Genomic DNA, 23,464 nt, shown 5'->3' on the forward strand with positions numbered 1-23,464 from the left:
TCAGTTTCAGAAAAAAAACTTATTTTTTTTTCCTGTGATGATCCTTGTGAGTTTTTGTAGTAGGTACCTATATCACTAGTATCAAGGCCTTTCTAGGAAAAGTCTGTTCTTCAGGGATCTCTTTTGTGTGTTGGAGGTTCTTAGTTTGTATCTGTCCCAAGAACCTACATTCCTAATTAATTTATAGTGAGATGTTGTTATCTGTCTGGTTCCATCCCCAGTCCTTTGTTGTTGGACTATGGGTAGGTTATTACCCCAGAAGTTCCCAGTAATGTTACAACAGTGGGAATAACTGATTAAGGCAGATATGACATCCTATGTAAAATAGCATAGTTAGCATCAAACACAATTTAAAAGCTAACAAACTGCTTAGTACTGATTTTGTATTTAGACCACAAGAGCAATGTCTATAGTTGTACAACAGAACTGATCATAAATCAGGAGTTTGTATATAAAATGTTTCCCTTTGGTGGAGTGATTTTACTTTGTGGTGGGAAAATTTAGGGAGGCTATTGTATAAAACAATGATGACTGGAAAAGTGATACAGGCAAGGTTGGAAGTAAAGGATGATCATGCTGGGTTGGGAAACTAGAGAAGAGAGTAGAAAAGAAATAATGAAGGAGTGATTGAGGGATTATCTGAGCTTGGTTTTTAGATTTGGGGATGGGATTAGTTTTATGTGCCTGGAATTCTCCTGAGTCATTTAGAAAAGAGGGAGAAAAAAGAAAACAAAAGAAAACAAAAGAGAATAAAAGATAAAGAAAAACCAAAAGAGAAGAAAATTAAAGAGAAAGAAAAAATTGAGGAAAAATAAAAAGTAAAATAAGTAAGATAAAAGCAAAAATAAATTAAGATAAAATTAAATTAAATTTAAAAGAAAGAAAAAACAAAAATAAAGAAGACTGCTCCACCCATCTAGTTCTACTCCATGTGTCTTTGTCCCTAAGCACAATAATAGTTCACCTAACTTACCACCTGATGCTTCATATTTCAATCTTTTCAGTCTCACTAGTCTGTCTCACTTGCCTGTCATTGTGTATGTGCCTGAGTTAGGGTGCTGCTGTGTGACTGGTGTTCTCCCAGTTGCTGGATCCTGTGGTGTAAGGGCAGCCCAGTTGGTGATTCCTTTATGCTTCTTGAGTTGACCAGCCTAGGATAATTGCTATGAACCAACAGTTAGCTCATATTGTTGCTGCTGCTTTAGACTTTTCCAGACTGCCAGACCCACCTGTCCATTGTGTGTGCTCCAACTGGGGCCTTCCTGTGTCATTAGGGATCTTTCAGGTCCACCCAGGCCCTGATGGAGGAAGGGATCACCAGTGCTCTCCAGGCCTGTCGGGGCCTTCTGGGTGGAGGGTGGGGTCACCAGCACACTTGCAGGCCTGCCAAGGTCCTCCTGAGGGATAAGAATATATTTAATAAGAAACTGCCACTGTCTTCCAAAGAGATTGTACCATTTTATACTCCCACAGGAAATGAATGAATGAAGAATTATTATTCTACATTCTCTCCATCATTTATTGTCGTTAATGTGTCAGATTTTAGCCATTCCAATAGTGTAACAAAATTTGTAATGCCCTTATACATTAACTTTGTCATGTGAATCAGTGCTGAGGTTGTTGTAATTGACACATTTTTCTCATTATGAGTTGTTTTCTTTGTACATGCCTGATACTATTCTTTTCATATTTAAGATATTGTGAGTTTTATACCCCTGAGTGTCAGATATTTTTATATTTCTATATATATTTTTGACCTTTATTCAGGATATAATTACTTAAAAAATTTGATCTTTTGGGTATTTTAAACTCTGTTAGATGTAACTAGAGCAGAATTTCATCTCTTGCATTAATGAGGCAAGATCCTTTTGAGTACTCTACCTACTGACCTGTGTATTTTAAGGCTGTACATTTTGGCTTGATGAAATAGGGACAATTCCAAGCTCTGTGAGGCACAAGGAATTCTTTGCTGTAGCATGGTTCTTTCTCTCCCCTACATGTTGGCTTAAAGGAGGATTCAGCTGAAGACTCTAGGAGGTCCTGTGCAGATTCTTCTCTCTCTCTTTGGAGCTGTCTGCTCTCTGATATTCCACCCTGCACACTTTTGAGTCCCTGGCCTATCCAGATTCCCAACTCCATTTCTAAAACTCGGTTCCTCTTGGCTTCTTCATTCCTTCCTGGAGAGACTGGAAACTCACTAGCCAGTAAGCTAGAGGTCAGCTCCTGTTTCCTATTTCTTAGAAATCACCATGTCATCTAGGCAACTCTCCCCAAGACTGGGACCTGCAATGGTAGGAGTCAGAGAATCTGCAGTGGAGGATGGGTCTGATTTTCCAGAAGGCCAGAGCCAATCTCCGTCTTTGAGAAGAAGAGGTTAGAGGTAGGAAGGAATGAAGCTTTTGGAAAAATGACTGTAATATCAATGCTGTTTTTATTATTAAAAACCTATCCTGTTTTTCCTATTTAAAAGCTTCATCTATTTGTTATTCAATGTCTTTAAAATCCTGGAAGGAGAAATATTGCTAATTATGAGATCTATTTTGGCAGTTTAAAAAAGACCAGCTAACTGGATGACGCCCCAGCCCTTTAACTCTTATCTCCCAGGCCTTCTGGTTTTTACTGTGGATTATCCTGCACTTCAGTGAGTGGGAGCTGCTGAGTCCACTTGTGTCTCACGAATTTGAGGATGAACCCTTTGAACAGCAGCACTTCAAAAGTTTTACCTTCATGATAAAATTCTTTCTAAAATGCATTACATACTTTCCTGCCTTAGTGTGAGTAATAAAATGGTAAAGTTGGTAACTAATGACTTACAAGCTTCAGTTTGGCACTTTTTAAAGTTGCTTTACATGTGTTGATTAATCCTCACAACAAACTGGAGAACTAGACACAAATATTATTGCTATTTTACAGATGAGGAAACATACAAGGAGTTTAAGAACTTGTCCAGGGCGTACAGATCACAATTAAAACTTTATGCATCTTTGTCAATGCAAAGATGTCATTGAGATCTAGACCATATCCAAGGGTGTAGGCACACTTACGGAAAGGCCCCGGGAGTTTGAGATCTGAATGAAGGCCCCTCAAAGTTTATTTCAGGAGAGCTCACAAAGGACCTCTTATTGGCAATACTTGCTCTCCATGGGAGCCAAAGAGAAACGAGCCCTGAAGGTATCCCCTGGAAAAGGGAGACTGGGGAATTGATGAGAACAAGGAAGAGCAGAGGGCTGGAAACCATAAGGCTAGTGGGAAGCCATGGTAAAGTGGTAGAAAATGTAAAGTGTATAGATGGTGACCAAGAGGGGGCTTCCCCTGAACACAAAGCAGTATAATTTCTGTTGATACTTTAGCAGGCTGAATGGGGTCATTCAGACTTGAGTTCATCTATATCTACTGGGTGGTCCTGATGGTCACCTAACCTCATCATGTATGAACACATTGATAAAATGGGGAAACATATTACTTAAAATTTAGGTATGATTGACTTGGATTGACTCAGATATGCACATAAAGGGCTCAGCAGAATACCTGGAATGTAGTAATAACTCATTAAACAGTCTTCACTGTTTGTAATAATGAAGTGCTGGAGTAAGGCCAAGAGGAACAGTTGCCTTTGCTTAGATAATCCATGTTGCTCATGAGCTCATGACTTGAGAATAGCCAGGGAGTCACACAATGGGCAAGGCTCCCTGGGGAGGGAGCTTGTTCTCTCAAGAGAGGGGTGGGCCAGTGCTGGCTGTCCAACAAGAATCCATTGTTGAGCAGCTGTGCTGAGCACACCCCTGTCTATTCTGGTGCCCTGGGCTTTTCCTTGCTGGTCTTAGCTCTGGATAGCCATGGCTCTGGGAAGTCATAGGACAGGACTTCACCGTAGCAGCTTGAACGTTAGAGTACTCCTATGTCAGGAGCTCTAGAAGCCAGCAGGTCCAGGAGGAGGGTGGAGGTCTCAAGCTGGAGGAACCCAAGGGCAGCAGCAGATTAGTCTGGAACAGAGTTATCAGACCAGGCAGCACATGGCTCAGCTCTGTGCAATCCAGTGTGTCATGATTACTACTGGTCCCATCTCTTTTTCCTGAGGCCCAGCTACCAACAGAACCCAGCCCCAATAGGACTTCCTCTCCTAAAAGCCACAGCTCCCCCAAAGAGGACCACTGATAAGCCAGTGTCACTAGAATTGGTCCAGGTGTTCAAGGCAATAGACTTTCCCTAAGCACAGAAACAGGGAGGGTGTAGAAGGAAGGGATAGTGTTGAGGCTGCACAAAGCAGGCCCTCAAAGCTCTAGATGCAGAAGGAAGGCCCAAAAGACATCTCAGTGAATAGTCTGCAACAAAGAACTTTTTTTTAAAAAAAGTAAATTTAGTGTTTTAAAATACTATGTCTATGACTTGAAGAAGAGCTGATATCCCAAGGATTTTCTACATTTTTCTTTAAGCATGAAAACCCATTTGTTGCATGAGCTCTCAGTAGATAATTTGCACAGCAGGTAGACACAGAGTAGCAAACTGGAGTTAATGCAGGATCCCACATGTAGTGCCCACTGCGTGTGGCTCCCACCTCTATAGAACCCCAAGCCCAGGTTGTGAAAGCCTATGTGACAAGAGAATGATAAACTGCCAAAGGAGACAGGTCTACACGTTAAGCTTATGTTCTGCCTTGTTGGCACTGAAACATTTCCCAACCTTATTCCAGCCTCGTTATGGGCTGGTGAATCCAAACAAATAAACTTTTAAAATTAATTTTCAAATGAGTAAAATGAGAAAATGTATTCTCCATTTCCTCCCTTATTTGTATAACTGCACACAGTTTTGCAAATAAAGTATCACTGTTCCCTTGAATCCCTCAAGAGCACCGTCTCATCATCCCTGCTCCTCCCCCTCAAGGTCACTGTGTTGACCTTGGAGATACTCTTTGTCTTCTTTTCCTTTTAGTTTTATGTGGGTATCTTTAAACACTGCAGGTTAGCTTTGCTTCCTAAAAAAACATAACTTCATTTCTTGTATAGCTTGCTTCTTCACCAGGACGTCTGTAAGATTCAGCCACATAATTTGATGAAATATTTCTATTTGTGGTAGATTTAAGCCTTGTCATGTCTGTGTCCTTGGGCAAGGTTATGCAACTTTTGTGAGCCTCAGTTGCCTTATCGGAGGCAGTGTTTCAGAAATGGTTTCAGAAACAGCTCCAAATCTCTGTCTTATTAGAGAAGACATAAATATAACACAGGGTCACAAATTGCTAATGGGGATGGGGGAACAGAGAAGTAAGCCATTTTCTGTGAATTATAACTCCCTTTTAATTAAACTCACACAGAAAAATGAAATATATCTGGAGGGAGAGGGGATGGGCATCATGCTATTTAAACTTTTTCTATGTTGATTGATTAAATTAATAAACAAATATTAACTGTTACTATTTACATCCTATTTATATAGTGCTAGTTATTAATGATATAAAGATAAACAAGACATAATTCCTTTCTTGAGGAGCTCCAATTCCAACAAGAGGGAGGGGAGGGGTGGGAGGAAAAGAGAAGGGAGGGAAGGAGAGGAGAGGACAGAGGGGAGAGGAAAGGAGAGGAGAGGACAAAAGGGGAGGGGAGGGGAGGGGAAAGGAGGAGGGGAGGGGAGAGGGGAGGAGAGGAGAGGAGACAAGACTTTCATTACTTTCACAAATCTGGAGTTGCACATGGTCACTTCTTCAGTGTTCTGTTTGAACAGCCCACATGCAGAGGAAGGTTCTGCTGTTGAAGGGAGAGATACTGAAGAATTCCGGCCACGTCTTAAAACTATCATGATGTACAGAGGCAGGAGGAGCTGGCCCAGCTGGTGGTGGAGAATAGTGAGATGCCCATGACGGAGAGTACACTAGCAAGGAGACATAGATGGGCTTGAACTCTGGCTGACCCTCTGGGCAGGGCCTCACCCTTAGGATGTAGAATCCTGCTAGCACAGGCAGCTAAGTTAGATAGAAATTAATCCACAGTCAAAGAGGAATTGGGCCCTCAAGGAAGTCGGCACACATAAGAAATACAAACATCAGATTTGTGACCAGAAGTGAATCTGAAATGAGCCAGGCTCAGAGTGGGAAAGCTGTAAACAGGCCTGCATGCCTCCTAGCGAGAAATAATAGCTTGGGATTATACTGTAATTAGCGCAACCTGGTGCAGAGGTTGGGTAATCAGAACACCAGACCCATCGTACTCTCCTCCCTTCCCAGGAATTCTTCTGATTTTTCCATGTACCTTTTCTATGTAACTTGTTTCATTACTGAATCAATATTAGATAGCTAAGCAGATATACTTATCCTATCAGTTGACTGTAATTTTATCCACATTGTCCATTCATTGTGATTTTTCTGTATGAACTACCTGTGACGAAGGACCTGGAGAGCCACCGATTCAAAGCCTGCTGGAAATTCAAGAGCTGTTAGTCTCCTTATTTCCTATAGAATTTTAAACTTCCACCGTTTGTTCAAAACTTCATTCATTTTTGTTGTGAGGATTGTTGGCATGAACTTGGTACCTTTGACATCTAATAGGTCGAGAGTTATATTTTTCCTGTATAACTGCCAGGCTTAGCTCTGAAGGCCCAGTGCTGGGGCAGCCAGGGCTATCTGTGGGGATTTGATATTTTATTGGGAGCCCAATGCCAGTGTAACTGACCACTACTATAGGCAGCGATGCACTAGTAGGGCCCCATCATCTGGTTCCCGAAGGGATTTGGCCCCAGAGAGACTGGGAGGTTTCAAATCTGGAGCGTGGAGGGAGCTACTGTCTGTACCAACGTTCTGAACTCTGATGGTGGCCAGCCAGAGCTGCTGGCCAGGTTCTAACTAACTTACACTTGAAGGGAGAGTGCAGAGAAACCTCTCAGTACATTCTTAGGAGTTCCAGTAGACCTGATGAAACACTCAGCTTCTCTCTTGGAAGGTGCATACCCACTTGTGAGCCAATATGAGGTTTTCCCAACCCCTCTTGGGCTGTCAGGGCTCCCCACACCACCTCATTCTATCCTCAGCTGAAGACCTGTGCTAATCTGCTGTCAAACTCTCCCCCTTGAGATGGGTGAGTGGGAGGAGGCATATCCAGTCCTTGCTCAGTGTCTGTTCAGAGGGCCACCTGTGTTATAACTTTAGCCTCAAGGTCTGCTGGCCTCTCTCTCCTTGAGTTCTCGGTAAGATTGCCTAAATAAAGCTGCTTCAAGATGTCACACTCTGCCTTTGCAAAGTTCCAAGCCCTTCTTAACATTTCCCCTTTGTGGTTACCTTTTGTGGCCACTCCTAGATCTGAACTCCTGATTCTGTGACCTTTGTTCAGTTTATGAATTACCCTGAATCTTTTGCACTGTGCCTATTCCGTGCCCCAATGGCCCAGAGCCCCTATTCATAATTCCACAAAATACTTTAAAGTAAACAAGGCAATGTTAATTACAAACTTGACAGGAAATATATAGAAGGAGAAATTTATGTCACAGAAATTAAGAATTTCCAGATAATATCAAGGATACCCAGATGAATTTGTTTCAAATGATAAGTAATGTTTCTGTCAGTCTCTCTCTCCTTACAACAAGGTCAACAATTTCAAATTGAACACTAGTCACTCTTAGTCTTTGGCCTCCCCTCTGCAGGGGATTTCTTGGGGTCTATGTCACCTCTGTTGGCCCTCACCCCACTCCAGGTTAGTTTGCCCAAATTATCCTGGCTCTGAACACAACAAAAGGGCCTTTTACTCACCTAGATCTGCTGCCCTTTGAAGGTAGTTCTCCCTATTTACATAAATAAGATATGACAAAAGTCTTAAAAGAGGGCTACCAAGGCAATAGCAAGACTTTGTCTTCAAATGGTTATATAGCTCTTTGACTGGCTGTGGTGGTCCTGGTGGAAGAGGTGTATTAGGCTGAGCTACATGAACATTTAACATGTATTTTTGACTTCCTATGATTTAATAAGTTCTGGGAACAAAATAATGAATTGGATGAGGTGGAATATTGAGCGATAAAAGGACACCTCAAGGTAGTCATGCACAGGGCCCAGTAGTTGGTGCAGGGTAGAAGGATACACAGCAAGCTATAAAATCCCAGAAGAGTGATCACTCTCTGAAGACTTCATTGTGATAGTGACATTTCGTCTAGATTTTGAAGGTCAAAAAAGAAGGCAGGTATTTCAAGTAGAGGAAATATAGGCATTTAGTGATTAAAAATAAAAGTTGGTGTGGGGGGAGATGTACAAGAGAGACCAGTAAGGTGGGTGACCTGCAGGGTTTTGGCCAGTATACCTCTGTTTGTTATATATGCACACTGCAGCAGACAGAGCTTACTTCCGTTTGTTCAAACAGAAGTAATAGCAAGTTCGTTCTTTTGCCAGGGTTATGTAACAAATTAACACGAATCTAGCACCTTAAAAGAGCATGCATTTATTATCCTGCAGATTCTGATAGGGAGGCATCAAATCACAGCTTAGTTGCAGCTTTGGCTTTAGGGTCTCTCACAAGGCTGCAGTCAAAGTGTCTTTCAGGGCTTGATCACAGTTGAGAATTCACCATATAGAATTCACTTCCAAGTTCACTTGTGTAGTTGCTATAGTAACTTGCAAGGTGTTGGACCAAGGGCCAGAGCTAAATGTCACCCAGAGACCACCGTTGGTTCCTTCCACATGGCAGCCTCTGAAGTAACACTTGCTTCACCAAAGCATGTGGACCAAGAAGGCAATAGAGTCTTCTAACAAGACTCAAGTTATGAAGTCCACATAATGTAACTGTGGGAATAAAATCCCATCACTCTGGCAGTGTCCCCTTGACTAGAAGCCACTGATAGCTCCTGCCCACATTCTGGAGGGGATTTCACAGAAGTGTAAATACTCGGGTTGGAAGTGGGGCATTAGGAGCCAATAGAATCTGTCTATCGCAGTCAGCAACAGCAGTGATGAATTGTGTGTATATGTGGTGGGTGTGGGTAAAGACAGATGTGTCCCTCTGGAGACTGAAGTTCCCTATAGATGGTGTGAAGGCAGGGAGACATCTCCAGGATAGACTTGCAGTCATGCATTTAGGGAGGCATGGCTTCTTCTTGTGCAACCCTGTACCAGGATGTCATCCTGCCTGCAAAGACAGACTGGATGCCTCTGAGCTGGACTGAAACTGTTGTCTCTATGTACCCTGAGAAAGGGGTATGGGGCCTTTTACCCTGATTTTGCCACAAAGCCCTGTATACTTTGTCAAGGAGTTTGGTGGTGACATGAATTAGAATGATAGTCATAGGAACAGGAAAGAAAAGACCAGAAAAAAATTTAAAATGCAGGAGTTATAATTAGTCAGATGTACAGTAATAGTGCTGGTTGTGGGGAGGTGTGGGAATAAATTTCTACAGTGAGAAATTGAGCAGCTAGTGGTGTTATTAACCAACAGAAGAAAGCATGGCGAGGTGACTTGGGCACTTTAGGCATCTGATTTTGAGAAGAGATGCTGATAATTGCCCATATATTTTAGGATGAGGGTTAGGGATGGGCAATTGGGGATCACAGGGAGAAGCTAGTATCTGGAACTGCCTTTGTGGAGCCAGAGTATCCAAGAAAGCAAGAGTCAGCTTTGAGGAGCATCTACCCAGAGAGAGCTGGCGAAGGAGAAAAAGAGGAGCTTGAGACAGAGCCTCCAGAGGCATGTGGAAAGCCAGCAACGCATGATGTTCCAGGAGCCAGGGGAAGAGTGGTCAGTAGTGTCAACTGTGGGCATGAAAAGGGCCAAAGCCTGTCCTCAAGACTTTGTGGAGTCAAGTGTAGTGAGTGGAGAGGGACAAAGCCCTGTTCGAAGGAGCTGAGACGGGAGTGGAAGAGAAGCATAGACCTAATTTTTTTGTAAGGACAGTAGGGTTACTGATCAAGACCATAGGCTTGGGTCCTGGCTCTACAGCCAAGCAGCTAGGTAGCTTCTAGGCCAGCCCTGGCTTCTCAGTGGGTGGGGTGTGGTTGGGGGGGTGATTCTCCCCAGGCTGCAGGGGTTCTGAGACTTATTGGAGTGGTGCGTTTGACAGCATAGGAATACATGGCTCAAATTTAACCAGCCCCCACTCCTGTTCCATCCTATCTATTTTCCAAAATCACCTTTCCAAATGATCTAACTGCTGGTTCAGAGGGCCCCACTATTGCAGAAGAATATTTACAATCCAGGCCTGAGTTGAATTTGACTTTTCTTCCCATCCTCCTTGAGCACCTCTCTCCACCCAGCAAGCAAAGCTCTTTTAAGCCTTAGGTGCTGTTTTCGGGAATCAATATGAAATATGCACAGTGACCCATGAGACCTTGCACTGGTCTCCTCACTTCTCAGGGATTTACAGTTCTTTCCAAGTAGGGAAGGAGCACTTATGCATCTCTATGCTTTGTTTTAGCTTTGCAGTCTTTGAATCTTTATCAGTAGTATCTGTCTAGATTCATTCTAAGGGTTTGCAGAACAATGCATGTGGGAAAAGTTGGGGGACCAAGGGGAAATGGGAAGAGCCTGGGGAATGTGGCAGAGATAAGGAGCATCCATGAAAAGTTCTGTTGCTCCCCACATTTTTCTCTAAGTACCTGTTGCCTGATGGGCAGGAAATGGGGAACAAGCAGAATGTAAACCACAGCTTTGCATTTTCAGTGCTCAGGTTTCATTTCAAGGGGTAAGGAAGTATGACGCCATTGTCAGCTCCTGGAATAGTACTGTGCAGGGTCATGTGAACCTAGGCAACGTGCACACACCACACACACATTCTGGTTCCACATTTGTAATTACAAAGGAAGACAAATACACATTGAGGCACACAAGTACATAGTCCATGCTCTTGGAGTGGCTGTGCATGTCCCCTTGGGCCCATGATGGGTCTGCTGCCTTCTGGGCCTCTAGGGCATCCTCATGTTTCCCCTCTTGGTCTTCCCTGTCTCAGCAGGCTCCATGTCTTTGGGGCCCTGATATTTTAATGTCTTCATTTATAAGGTTGCAAGCAAGCAGGAAGGAAGAGTAACACAAAGACTCTCCAGATGTCATGGTATTTGCATCCCCACAGGCTAAGAGCCTGAGAAAAACTAGGTTTAGCTACAAGAAACTGGCGGTGCACAGGTGCAGCTTTCAAGACAGCTGGCAAGCAGTGATGTAGATGATACTAAGGCAGTTTCAGTATTTACAAAATAGGCTCAGCAGTGACCTCACAGGATTCTCAGAACAACTCTGCAGACCCTACGTGTAGGTATTTGTAGAGGATGAAACTGTGACTTAGGCAGGTGAAGATTTACCTCAGGGCTAACAATGTGTAGGGGCTCAGACCTCCTTGACAGCTCAGTGCTCTCAGGAAGTGCATAGCCTTCTGGAGATAAAAAACTCAGTCAGAGGAAACAGGCAAGTCACATGTACTCACAGGTTGTTTGGGCATCAGAATGAACTGTTCATATGACAGCCTCACATCTTTCTGAAATAGAATGCCTGGTTGACAACCTAGAAATAAACAGATCTCAGTCTTTTCTCTTGTCTTCTCTCTCTCTCCATCTTTCTCCATCTGTCTGTCTGTTTCTCTCTCTCTCTCCCTATCCCCAATGCATGCATGTATATCTGCACATGCATATATGCACACATTTGGCATGGGTCATGGGAGCAGACCATGTAGGACTTTTACAGCTCAAACAGGCCTGAGAGCTCACTGGGCCCAGTGTTTTCCAAAGAATCTCCTGAGGTACTTGCTTAAAAGATCCCTATTCCAGGCTTTGGGAATCAGAATCCCTAAGGCAGGGGCTATGGAAGCTGGGGTTATCAGGTTCTCAGAGAGTCATATCACCAATTAGGTGTGGAGATGCTGAATCTGGACCCATGCCTTCATTGTATAAGCAACATTTCAGCCACTTACAGACATCACTAGAGTGACCCAGAATTACACAGCAAATTGGTAACAGAGCAAGCATGTGGATTCCAGCACAAGTCTTCTCTATCATACTTGGAAGATTCCCCTGACCATGTAGAGAAGGAAAGGTGGGAGAAAATCACAACTGTCAAACTCTGCCATAGATTGGGATCTGTGCTTGAGAATTTGATAGTAAGAGCACAGGGAGTTCCCAGGTACCCTGTGTGCTGGGTGCTATGTACACCATTTAATCTTCACAGCAATGCTTTAGCTGGGTGCTCTCACCATCCTCCTGCAAGGGATGGGGAAATGAGCATACAGATACTCAGTGCTTCCCAAGGCCCCAGAACTGGCAAGAGGCAGAGGGTAGGATTCCAACCGGAGCATGCCAAAGCTTTGCTGGAAACCTGGGAGCCCAGGCCCTCAGGCACTATACAGGGCAGCTCTCGGAGAGCTTATTTTATTGAAAATCTCTCAAGGTAAGCAGCTTCTCTTTTAAAGGCTTAGAAATGAAAGCCACAAGCAGCAAGAAAACCTAAGATCACACAGCCAGCAGACCATGAAAGTGATTCCTCCCAGTGTATAATGCCATACCAGGTGCTCAGCACACCTGCAGCTTTCACAAGCGCTTTCCAGAGAGTACAGACCACCCACTGTTCCAGAAAGAGGATCATCCTCTCCTGGACTCTGTCTGAGGACCCTCTCCTACCACCTGCTGCTCTGTCTCCACTTCTGTTTTTCTCTGAGTTTTCTATGGGCAGGCTCAGCACAATTTTAGAAAAGGGTTATACAGTATATATTTCTACTTGGTAGACCTCTGTCATCACTAGTTAACTCTGCAGCTGTTGTATATTGTAAGGTCAGCCACAGGCAATATGTGAAAGTATGCGTGTAGCACAGTAAAACTTAATTTCATGGGCCACAGTTTTCCCTTCCCTGTTCTAGAGAAATCTGGGGCTGCATATAGGAACAGAGTCAACTTACTATTGCTCTTCAGTGGGGAGAAAATAGATCTGTGTGGGGAGACATGTAATTAAGAAGAACTTGGTATATCTTGACTTAAGGACTCCATGCCTAAAAAGCTAGAAAAGAGTTCCTGGTCCACAAGGATTGCCTGTTCATTCATTCATTCATAGAATGTTATTGAACACTTGTCCTGTGGTTGGTATGTGCTGAACCCTGGGGAGGCCTGTCCTGTGCAGAGCTTATAACTCAGTTACAGTGGGATTGCAAGGAAGATGAATGATAGGCCAAAATGGAAATGACAGGACACCATTAGTTGGGGGAAGATCAGGAAAAACTTCCTGGATGAAGCAACATTTAAGCTGACTTCCTTGACCAGGACCCACTCAAATGAGGGCAGGAGCAGAACAAGCGATAATCAGTGCTGGGAAACAACCTCAGCTGATAGGTTTTTAAATGTCAGTTGCAGAGAATAGCTACACTGCTGAGTTGACCCTTTTGAGATGATACGATTATTCTGGACAATACAAACATCTGATGTTTCCCGAAGGCCAGTGCATCTGGCTCTTGGTCATGTTCCATGCTCCAAGTGGTCCAGGCTCTACACTGAGAGAAGGGCAGGGCATAGCTGGTGTTCTGTGTGTTCCTTTGTTTCTTCAGGGTTACCCTTGAGCAGAATCTTCAAACCATTTAGCAAATCCAGATCACAGATTGTGTTAGATAATATATTATTTAAGGTGGTACTTAAAAGCTCAACATTTATAGTATAATTTTTACTTAAAACATAAAAATGTTTATTATCTTTTTAAAAAAAATAGAGAAATCATATCTGATAAAGTCCCTGCTGCTTGGGCCCAAGATATCCAGTTTTAACTTACAGGACTATACAAGAAATACCAACTACATGACCAGGAGCTTCATGACGGTTTGGGAATGATGAAAAAGCTAATGTTAAGGGATGGTGATGGCAGTGCAGGGCCTGTTTCCTCTTTGCACATGCTCTTGGATCTCTGAAGCCAGTGCAAAATCTCCTGGCCAAGGTCTGTAAGCTTCTAGCTATTCACATTGCCCTTGAGCTCTGAAATGTATACTTGAGGGACTGATGACACTGCTAGAGGCTTCCTGTTCCAGCACAGACAGCCTCTGGGCATAAATGAACTCTGCTGGTGAGAAGGATGGCTGAAAATAAATTGTTGGAAAGGCTTGGCATGGAGTTTCCCAAATAACTGCTCACCCTGGGTCTTTAAGGAGGCAAAGAGGTCACTGGAAGGCAGCCACTTCTAGGGTGATGTTGAACAGGTAGGCAGTAAGAGGGGACCTGCTCTGGATGTGTGTGTGTGTGTGTGTGTGTGTGTGTGTGTGTGTGTGTGTAAGTGTTGGGAGAGGTGGGCACAGCCTTCAACACAGATTGACAGATAACCAGGAGAAAAGCTTTAAGGTCTTTTCAGAAGGGGAAGGAGTTTTGCCTTGAGGAGTCTAAGTCTAATCCTTGAAGAATGGGGGATACCTGCCCTGAAGTCCCCCTGGTATTTGTGGTTCTGTGGGGGTGAGCATGGCTTCCCAGTTTCCTGGGGTAGAAAGCATCTGGTTCACAGCACCAGTACAACAGGAAGCCCACACCAGTGGGGGAGGAAGGAAAGGACCCGTTGCCCATCCAGATATTCGTTTTACCCTGATTATGGCCTCACAGCTTCAGAGCTTTTTGTTCTTCCCTGATTTGCTAAACTTAGCCCAGAAACCCGACCTGCATACATGCCAACTAGTTTCGTCCTGGGTACCATTCCAGTTACTATGCAGGCTGCGTGGAGGGCTTTGCTATGACTGTGTGCTTAGGCCATCTCTGGTCCATTATCGATGACTTTCATGGATGGCCACCAGTTTACAATCTCTCCTATTCAGGGTGTCTCACTGCCAGGTAGACCCACACACACTGTTGTGGGTGTTCAGTAAACATCTGCTGGATAAAATTTAATCCACCTAGAAAGCCAGGTGTTCAGTAGATCTCACACTTCCTTAGATGACTCAGCACAGGGGAAAGGGGCAATGACCTTTTGAGTTATGGCCGGAAATTGAAATTTTATTTCTGTGCTTGGCAGGGAGGAGGGGGTAGAGGCCCCCATTCATTGAAAAGCAGTTAGTGGAGGGTCTCTTGTGGGTGAAGCACAGGCTGCATGTGGGACATACCCTGTGTGCAGTGGAGCTGGGGACCAGCAGGAGGCCCCTCTGTTTGCGGAGGTGGAGAGCAGCAAAGATGTCCCTGCCAGGCGAGCAGGAGAAATGCTGCCCCAGGCTAGAGCATGTTTCCTGGGTGACTGAGGACATGTGCTCAGCCTTTCACAGGAATCTCATCCTCTGGTGTAACAGGTGGCTCTTCTCAGTGCTCTGCTCTAGGCCTCCTGGATTCCCTTTGGGGGTTTGTAGCTTCAGTTGGGCCAGTGAGTTCTCTTCTTTTCTTGGCTTTTGAACACTGGCGGAGAACTTGATGCACGTTCTAAAAATAAACTGGCTGCCTCTGGGTCCTGCTATGTTCTGGTTGTTCCAGAAAAAGGAGATAAAGAATGGAGACAGTCCTCTGGCTCCAAATCTACCAGGTCATCTCCCTAGGCTTCAGCCACCTCTGCCAAAGCCGACTGGGCAGGGCAGGTCCCTACCCCCAACATATGCAGTAGTTAGATAAGGATGTTCAGAGAAGCTGACTGGCAAGAGCTGAGTTACTGTTTACTTGGTAGGTACTGATGTGTGTGGGCTTGTGCTTCTTCCTAAATACTCAGAATTTGCGACTTTATGCACTTCAAATGTCTAATGAAATGTTTTGAAAACATAGAAGTTAACGTTGCAAGTCAGCAAATGTAGAAGGATTTTTGAATATTGTTCTGCAAATAAAAACAGGAGCTTTTTAGGAGTTGTTTACTTGCATTGAAAGGTGACATTCTTAAATATATAAAAATATGTGGTAATCATGATTCCCCATTATGTGGCCTTGAAGCCTTATAAAGTTTTCACTTATTAATTGGAAAGGCTTTATTCTGGGCTTCTTGATATGGAAAGATTTGAAGCTATAGTATATGAAGTTTTATTCAAATATTTCAAGGAAAAAGACAGACACTACGGTAACTACTATTAAGTCGGGTTATTTGGTGGTGAAGCACTAGGTTGCTGAAACAGTCATGCTTTGACCTGTATTGTTATATTGTTATGTCCTGTTTTATCTCAATCTATCCCTTATACATTAAAAATTTTTTAAGTTATTTCTTATATTTGTTTTAATTAAGGGGAAAAATTTTAAAAATTAGCAGGATATATAATAGTAACTTTTTTTGATTTCCTATTAACTTGTTTTGAAGTCCTGTAATACTCCCACTATCTTGTTTTGACTGATTAGACTCTGTTCCATTCTGTATGATAGTATCAAGTTTGAGGGTATAGGCAACTACTTTGAAGGCAATAAGATTCACTAAGATGCCCATTCTGGTTTGACTATTGTCTCCTTTGGAAGTCCTGTAATGTTTACAATGCTTAAGTTTTATTGGTCTTGTTCTCTACTGTTTTGTTCAACTTTATAATATCTAATGAGATAGACAATTCTTTTTAAGGAAACAAGAGACATTGTTGATAACCATTGTTGATAACCTTGTACTCTGTTTTACATCATGTGCTATGTCTATCCTTGGTTTTTGACTGACAGCTTTGTTTTGCCATATTTGACTTTATTCTCTCCCCCCAAAAAAGTAATAAGAACTAAGGAGTAATAAAACCCAAAATGTGTAAATTTTGTTGTAAAAAAGAGAGGGAAAAAAAGAGCTCTAAAGGATACAACAGCAAGTGTGTTTAGGGGTGTTAAATAGCTGACCATATTAATGTTTTTGGTTGGATCATTGAACACAACTGTTTGCAGTCTCACTGTTTGAATGTCCACTTTGTATGCTTTGATACTGTGATTTGAGCAACTATCTCTAAGATGATAATATGTAATCTATTAACTGGTGATTTCTTACTGTTTTTTTTTTGTAGTTCTGTATTACTTGTACCCTTACACCGCTTTGTTTTGTTTTGTGTTTTTCTCTTTTCCCTTTTAAATAAAATTTAAAAAAAGAAAGGTGACATTCTTACCTCTATGCATTGTTAATTAACATTCAAACCTATGTGTAAGGAGCCACCAGGTGTTTGTTAGTGTACATACACGTACACATATACAAGTACTCACATGTAGCATAGCTCTTTGGTTAGTTTTTAAAAATTGCATATTACATAACATAGGCTTGAAAATACATAAAAGGTTGGATTCTACTTCTCATCAGCATTTTTGTTTATGCAATTTCACTCTCATTATACAAATATATGTCATACTCAGTTACAAGTTCCCAAGATTCAAGGCTTCCCCAGCTGTGTGTCCCTCCTTTGTACATCCGGAAGTAATTCTGTGACAGGAGTTTAAAGTCAGAGTGATTGTTTCACTAGACATGAGTGAAGGGCTGTGTGATCCTGGGCAGAGACTTCGTCACTAGAATCTGTTTCTTTATAATAGAAACAGGCAAAGATGATGCTTGTTTCACAGGGTTATAGTTAAGATGAAATGAGGCTATGTACATAAAACCAGTGCTACTTACGTGACACAGGCAGGTGGGTGGCAAAGGCTCAGCTCTTCACCTTTGTGACCAAGGAGTTCTGAGAGAACTTCATCTACTGTAGAATAGGGAGGAGACTCAGAGTTAGTTCATAGCTAACCCCCTCTGGACTTCTCAGTCCGTTTAGCACCCCATCCTGAGAACCAACACCAAGTCCCAAAAGCAACAGGGCCTCAGAAAAGGGCAGTGAACCGTAATTGGATTGATCCATTTAGATGTCCTGACCAGCTGTGAGGTCTAGGGAACACATTCACTGTCAGACACAACAAGTACATGGAAAGGTCATCTTTAAAAGCCTAGACAACAGCTGCCCAGGGATGGGTGAGGGATGCCAGTGGCTATTTTCTGGGAGGAAAATGATCTGGAAGAATCACTGTCACTGCCTTGTCTTGGTTCCCAGGACTAGGAAGAAAGCATGACCCATCCACTGAGATCCTTCATCTGCAGGTGCATATTGCCAAGAACTTCATTTGCAAATACACATGAGGATGTGTAATGTATTTTCTTTCTCCTCTGTTGATACTAATCAGGTACTACTATGAATCAATGCCAGTGTCCTGGCCACGTCATAATGCTTCTTGGCAACAACTAAATGAACTCAAATGTTTAAAGGACATGAATTTCTAGCAATTCAATTTCAGAAGCCTTATATGAGTGGGCATCAAGTTTCTGGTTTCTGGTGCTTTTTGACACCCCTTTGTTCCTAGCTGATGGCTTACTGGAAACCTTCTCATTTTACGTGGGAGAAGAAAGAAGAAGTGACACCTTGGTGTTGTCTCAGAAAGTATGGCTGGGGACTTCCCCTGTAAGAATACACAATTAGTCATCTCAGATTATTTTAGCACGAGGTGGTCACAGGGAGGCTGTGTGATGTAGGAAAGTTATGAGGTTTGGGTTCTAATCCATGTGCACCTTCAAAATGATCCTGGGATCTTAGGAAAGTCACTTACCATTTGAGTCCTAGTTCGCTCATATGTAATGATAAAGGTAGATCAAAATCTAAGGGAGCCTCAGCACTGACAGTTAGTTATTTTTTTAAGCATAATGACAAAACTCACAGATTTGCAGAACTTTTGTCCAGCTCTTCATCACCTTCCTGTGGTTATTAGGAGATTCTGCTCAGAAGACTCCATGGTTCTTCCTGCCCCAACCTTCCCGAATGGTCTTTGGACCAGTGGATATCTGATTTGTCCTTTCAAAATGTGCAACTAGTACCTTTCTCCTCCTTAAAGTTTCCTTTCAGACTGACTTACCACTTTTCCTCTTCCCTGTGAGTTGACTACGGGTTCTGTTACTTCACTTGTCCAGTAATTCTGATTATGTGTTAGACTTTGTAGATGAAACTTTAGAGGGAGCCTAGGTTTTCTTGTCTTCCCCTGATGGATGGTGAGTTTTTTTCTAGCAAATCATTAAGTTGCTAGCATATCTTTTTAATCCTATGAGACCTCTTTTTTTTCCTTTGTTAGGGCAGGGCTATTTTGGTTTAAAATTGAGTTCCAGAGCGTGCCTCTTATCTTGGAGCATGTTCCTTATCCCTGAAATGCAGTGGTTTCCACTTATTCACTATTTCACCTTGTAGTTTTAGTTACCTACAGTCAACTATGGCTTGAAAATAGTAAGTGAAAAAATTAAGAAGTTTTAAATAACTTTTATAGCATATTTTATAATTATTATTTTTTATAATTGGTCATTATTGTTGATATTACATTGTGCTTAATATAAATTAAACTTTGCTATAGGGTTGTATGCATAGGAAAAAATTATAACCTATTTAGTTTTGGTATTATCTGTAGTTTTAGGAATCCACTGAGGGTCTTAGAATGCATCCCTGATGGAAGTATTGTGTGGTCTTTCTAGTAGTAGTACCACTGAGAATCTATATCAAGTATTGCATGATTTGCAGTATTACTGTCTGTTCTTCGTCTTCCAATAGGTGATGTTGACCGGCATTGTGGAGATGCACTTAGCTCAGCTACACTCTAAACTTTAACCAAGCCTGGTGAAGAATGCTCACCTAGATTTTTACCCCAGATCCCCAGGCACACACTCCACATACAGGTCTTCCTTCTTTGTTGCCTGCCCATCCATTCCTACAGCTTCACAGCCCAGAGCTCTACCCTCTGGGACTTCAGTTCAGCTGGTGGAAGGAAGTCTCCCAAGCCAAAAGCCAGACAGATCATGGGTCTTACCTTGAATGTTTCTCCTCTATCAAGGATCACTGTCCTACACTGCCTGCTGGTCAGTATCTAAAATGATTTTTTTATATATTTTGCCCAGGTTTATGATTGTTTTGACAATTCAATTTCTTGGACTACATATTTATCTCTGTATAAAGCCCAAGTCTTTTACTTAGTATTTAAGGCCCACTGTGTCCCTTATTCATACTGCCCCTTCACTTGAATCAAGTTATCAACAATGAACTTGTCACCATTCCTTTTGTGGGCCATGTTTACAGCAGGATGTCTTTACTCCACCTCTCTGATTGAACTGTTCTCACCATTCAGATCCAGAAGCCTGTTACCTCCCCTCTTGCGCTGGCCTGTGTGTAAGGTGCAGTCACTCCTGGTGTTTGGGCGTGGCAGTCAGTGTGGCAGAGTGGCTACAGCCTCTCCTGTTCCCTTTCAGCGTTGCTCTTCTGTATTCCCTCTATCTGTCTGTCACACTGCCACTCAGGGTTCTTACGAGTAATATAAGAAACAAAAACAAATAATTCCTCAATAGTTTACCTAATTCATATGAGTATTGGGTACAGAATAAACAAAACAAAATAGAAATGACAAAGGCAGAAATTGTATTTGGTAATATTTGTTTTTTAACCAAAAAATTAACAAAATATCCCAGACATTACTGATTTACATAAAATTTGACCCAGGAAAGTTAGTATAAATAAAGGCATATATCTAGCATAAAAATAAAATCTTTACTCAGTATGTAATTTGATGTGAATAAAGCACACAGATCCAAGAATGAAAGCCATACTGTACAATAGAAAAGCAAAAGAGAATAGATGGGGAAAAATCTGTTACCATAAAAGTAAAAGCAATAAAAATTAGAACATTTAACTGTCTTGTATAGAAAATTGGCTCAACAGAGTTCATGCAAACAACTATTTTCTTACTCAAAATTCATTAATGTTGTTGTAATTCTTAGGAAAAGAATAGGTCCAAAGTGTCCATGTGCTGTTCCATTTCTGTTATGCTTTGTGTCTAGATATCCTCACCACCACCACCAATGTCTCATGTGGTCGTAGGATGTTTTTAGAGGTGGCTGAATCTGAAGTGTTATGCAGGGATTAAGGGTATGAGTGTAACACCCACGGGTAGCCTACATATAAGGGACATATAAGGTAGCCTACATATAAGGGACAGAAAAAACGTGTTGCTTTTCCTGTTTTTTGCTGCCATGAATGGTTGCCCCTATGCCATGTGCCATTCTGCTTTGGAGCCAGCCAAATATGGACTGAAACTTCTACAAACTGTGAGCTAAATAAACCTTTCCTCCTTTAACTTTGGAGTCAGATATTTTGTCTCAGCAACAAGAAAAGTAACTAAGACACATCTTTGTCCAAGCCATACTCTTGTCTAAAAGACTTTTCTGAGTGTTCATGATCAGCCTCTGCCAACCTCTAGACCCAGCCCACACACTTTTTTAATTAAGCTGTCCCCACAACTTAGGCACAGTTTGCTCTTCTTTCTCGGTGCTCTGCTCATCCTCTGTCCCTCACTCTGAGTGGCCTTGTTACGTTGTTTTAAGTCCATTTCTGTCCATAGCGATGAGCTCTTTGAAGATAAGTGCTCTTCATGCCTTTTGGTGCATGCGGTTTCTTATTTTAGTACCCAACAAAGTTTTAGATGCAATACATATTTGTTGAATATATGGAATACATATTTGTTGAATATGAGGAAAGTTTTGCATGGAGCCCTGGACTGAGCACTAGAAGGTGAGATGTAAATGCACAAGGGTGACCATCTGGAGACAGATCATCTGGCAGGTGGTGTGAAGGGAAGTGTTAAAAACAACCACTGTGGGAACTAAGAGACACATTGTACCCAGGGAAGGTGAGCTCAGAGCTGGCTGATAAAAGCTAGGATTTGCTTTTTAGAAATAACAAGCTAACTAAGGATGTAGCTCAGTTTGATGGCTCTGGGTTCAATTCTCTGCACCTCAAAAGTATTGTTTGTTTGTTTTGTACTGGAAATTAAACTCATGACCTTGCGCTTGCCTGACATGGCTGAGCTAAATGTCTGGCCCAAGAAACCTTTTAAAAAGACACAAAGCAGAGTCTGTTTCCTTTTATAACTGTAAAAAAATGTAAAAACAATTAAATAGAAAGTTACCCATATTTCTATCAGATAGAATAGCCATTTAAATTTTTTTCAAGCCTTTTTTCTCCATGTAAACTTTGGGACTTCAAAACCATGTTTTATTTTGGAATAATTACAATTTGACAGGAAATTGTAGAAACAAAACTATAGGATTCATGAATCCTTCTCCCAATTTCCCCCAAAGATAAAATCTTACCTAAGTATTGCACAATACTCAAACCAGGAAAATGACATTGGTGTTATCTTCAGACTTTATGCAGATCTTATATAACATGGCTTTTGGTTAACATAGTTATATAGGCTTATACCTGTGTCTATCTTATTTCTTCGATTAACTTTATCTTATATGGCTCTTTAAATATTGCAGTGTTTACAATCATCATTTACAACAGCTATGTAATAAACATCCACTCACCATAAGTAGTAGTTCACCACATTCTTTCCCATTCTGAAGTTTGCATGCTCTCTAGTTTGTGGTTTGGAACCACAGTGTTCTTTATTTTATATTTTTCTTATATTAAATGAACTCTTCTTTATTTTTTTTCTTTTTGCTTAGGATAAATACCTGGGAAATAGAAAGTAATAATTGTTTAAAAGCATACACAGTACTTTTTCTGCAAGAAGAGTCAAACAGAGACTTCCGGGAGAACATGGCGGACAGATAGCAGATACTACGGAGGCTCTCTGAAAGGCGTGGTTCAGAAGTCAGGAATGGTGCAGACTAAGGAGACATAAGCCGGTAGAGATATGCTCTGCTGACTCAGGAACGAACTGGGCTGAGAGAAACCAACTTCGAACCCTAACCCTAACTGTCCCTGGAAATTGATGGAAAAACAAGGTGCTTCCAGGATAAAGAGGAACTGGGGGAATTTGCAACCACCAATTCAACTCTACAGAGAGTATTGCAGGATATTCTAAAAAAAGAAAAATACAAAGAACCCAGAAATAGTGGTGGGGAGGCCACAACGAATGGAGCAGAGAACAAAATGAAGAAGACAAACTGACAGCTACTGACAGAAAAAGAGCTCAACAGAAATGAGACAGAGAAGATTGGATGATAGGAACAGCTATTTTGGAGAAAATGACATCTTAATAGGTAATACTGATTTAGTATCATCTTGTTTTGAAGTCTCATCTAGCTTTTGTTCTTCTGTCTCCAATGGTCTAAATAGGTTGTATCTTATTGGATTTTATTATGTACGATAGTATAAGCAAAAACCTTTTAAAGACAAGGAGATTATACAGAAACCATTGTTCATTTTCTGTTAGTCGATTCTAAATACTCTGTAATGCTGTCATTCTCTTGAATGGTTTTACATTGTTTTGATATACTTAATGCTACAGTATATGAAGTTGTACTCAAGGACTTCAAGGAAAGAGTCAATATGGTAACTACTTTTGGGTCGGAATTATCTGGTGGTGAAACACTATTCTGCTTAAATGGTTATGTTTTGATCTGCGCTGTTTCGCTGTTATGCCCTCTTTTATCCCAATCTCCACTCCATTATTTACTTTTTTATTTTTATCTGTTTAACTAAAGGGAAAAAAATAGCAGGTATATTATAGTAACCCACTTTGACTTTCTATTATCTCGATTTGAAGCCCTGTATTACTCTCACCATCTTGTTTTTGACTGATGTTCCCCTATTCTGTTTTGCTGGATAGTATCAGGTTCGAAAGTTTAGGCATCAGCTGTGAAGA

The 23,464-nt window shown here is 41.8% G+C and overlaps 1 long non-coding RNA gene across 1 annotated transcript; it reads right to left on the bottom strand.

The window, feature by feature from the left end:
• Positions 1-1,235: 1,235 nt before the first annotated feature.
• LOC134473059 (uncharacterized) lies at positions 1,236-22,327 on the bottom strand. The gene is made up of 4 exons (XR_010043162.1): positions 22,179-22,327; positions 19,936-20,115; positions 17,421-17,496; positions 1,236-1,397 (listed from the first exon to the last, which is right to left on the bottom strand). It is a non-coding gene; the product is annotated as an uncharacterized LOC134473059 (long non-coding RNA).
• Positions 22,328-23,464: the final 1,137 nt, after the last annotated feature.

This window comes from Cavia porcellus, unplaced genomic scaffold (genome assembly GCF_034190915.1).
Source record: "Cavia porcellus strain 051 isolate PalLab524CR breed Dunkin Hartley unplaced genomic scaffold, mCavPor4.1 scaffold_1, whole genome shotgun sequence".
NCBI lineage: Eukaryota > Metazoa > Chordata > Mammalia > Rodentia > Caviidae > Cavia > Cavia porcellus.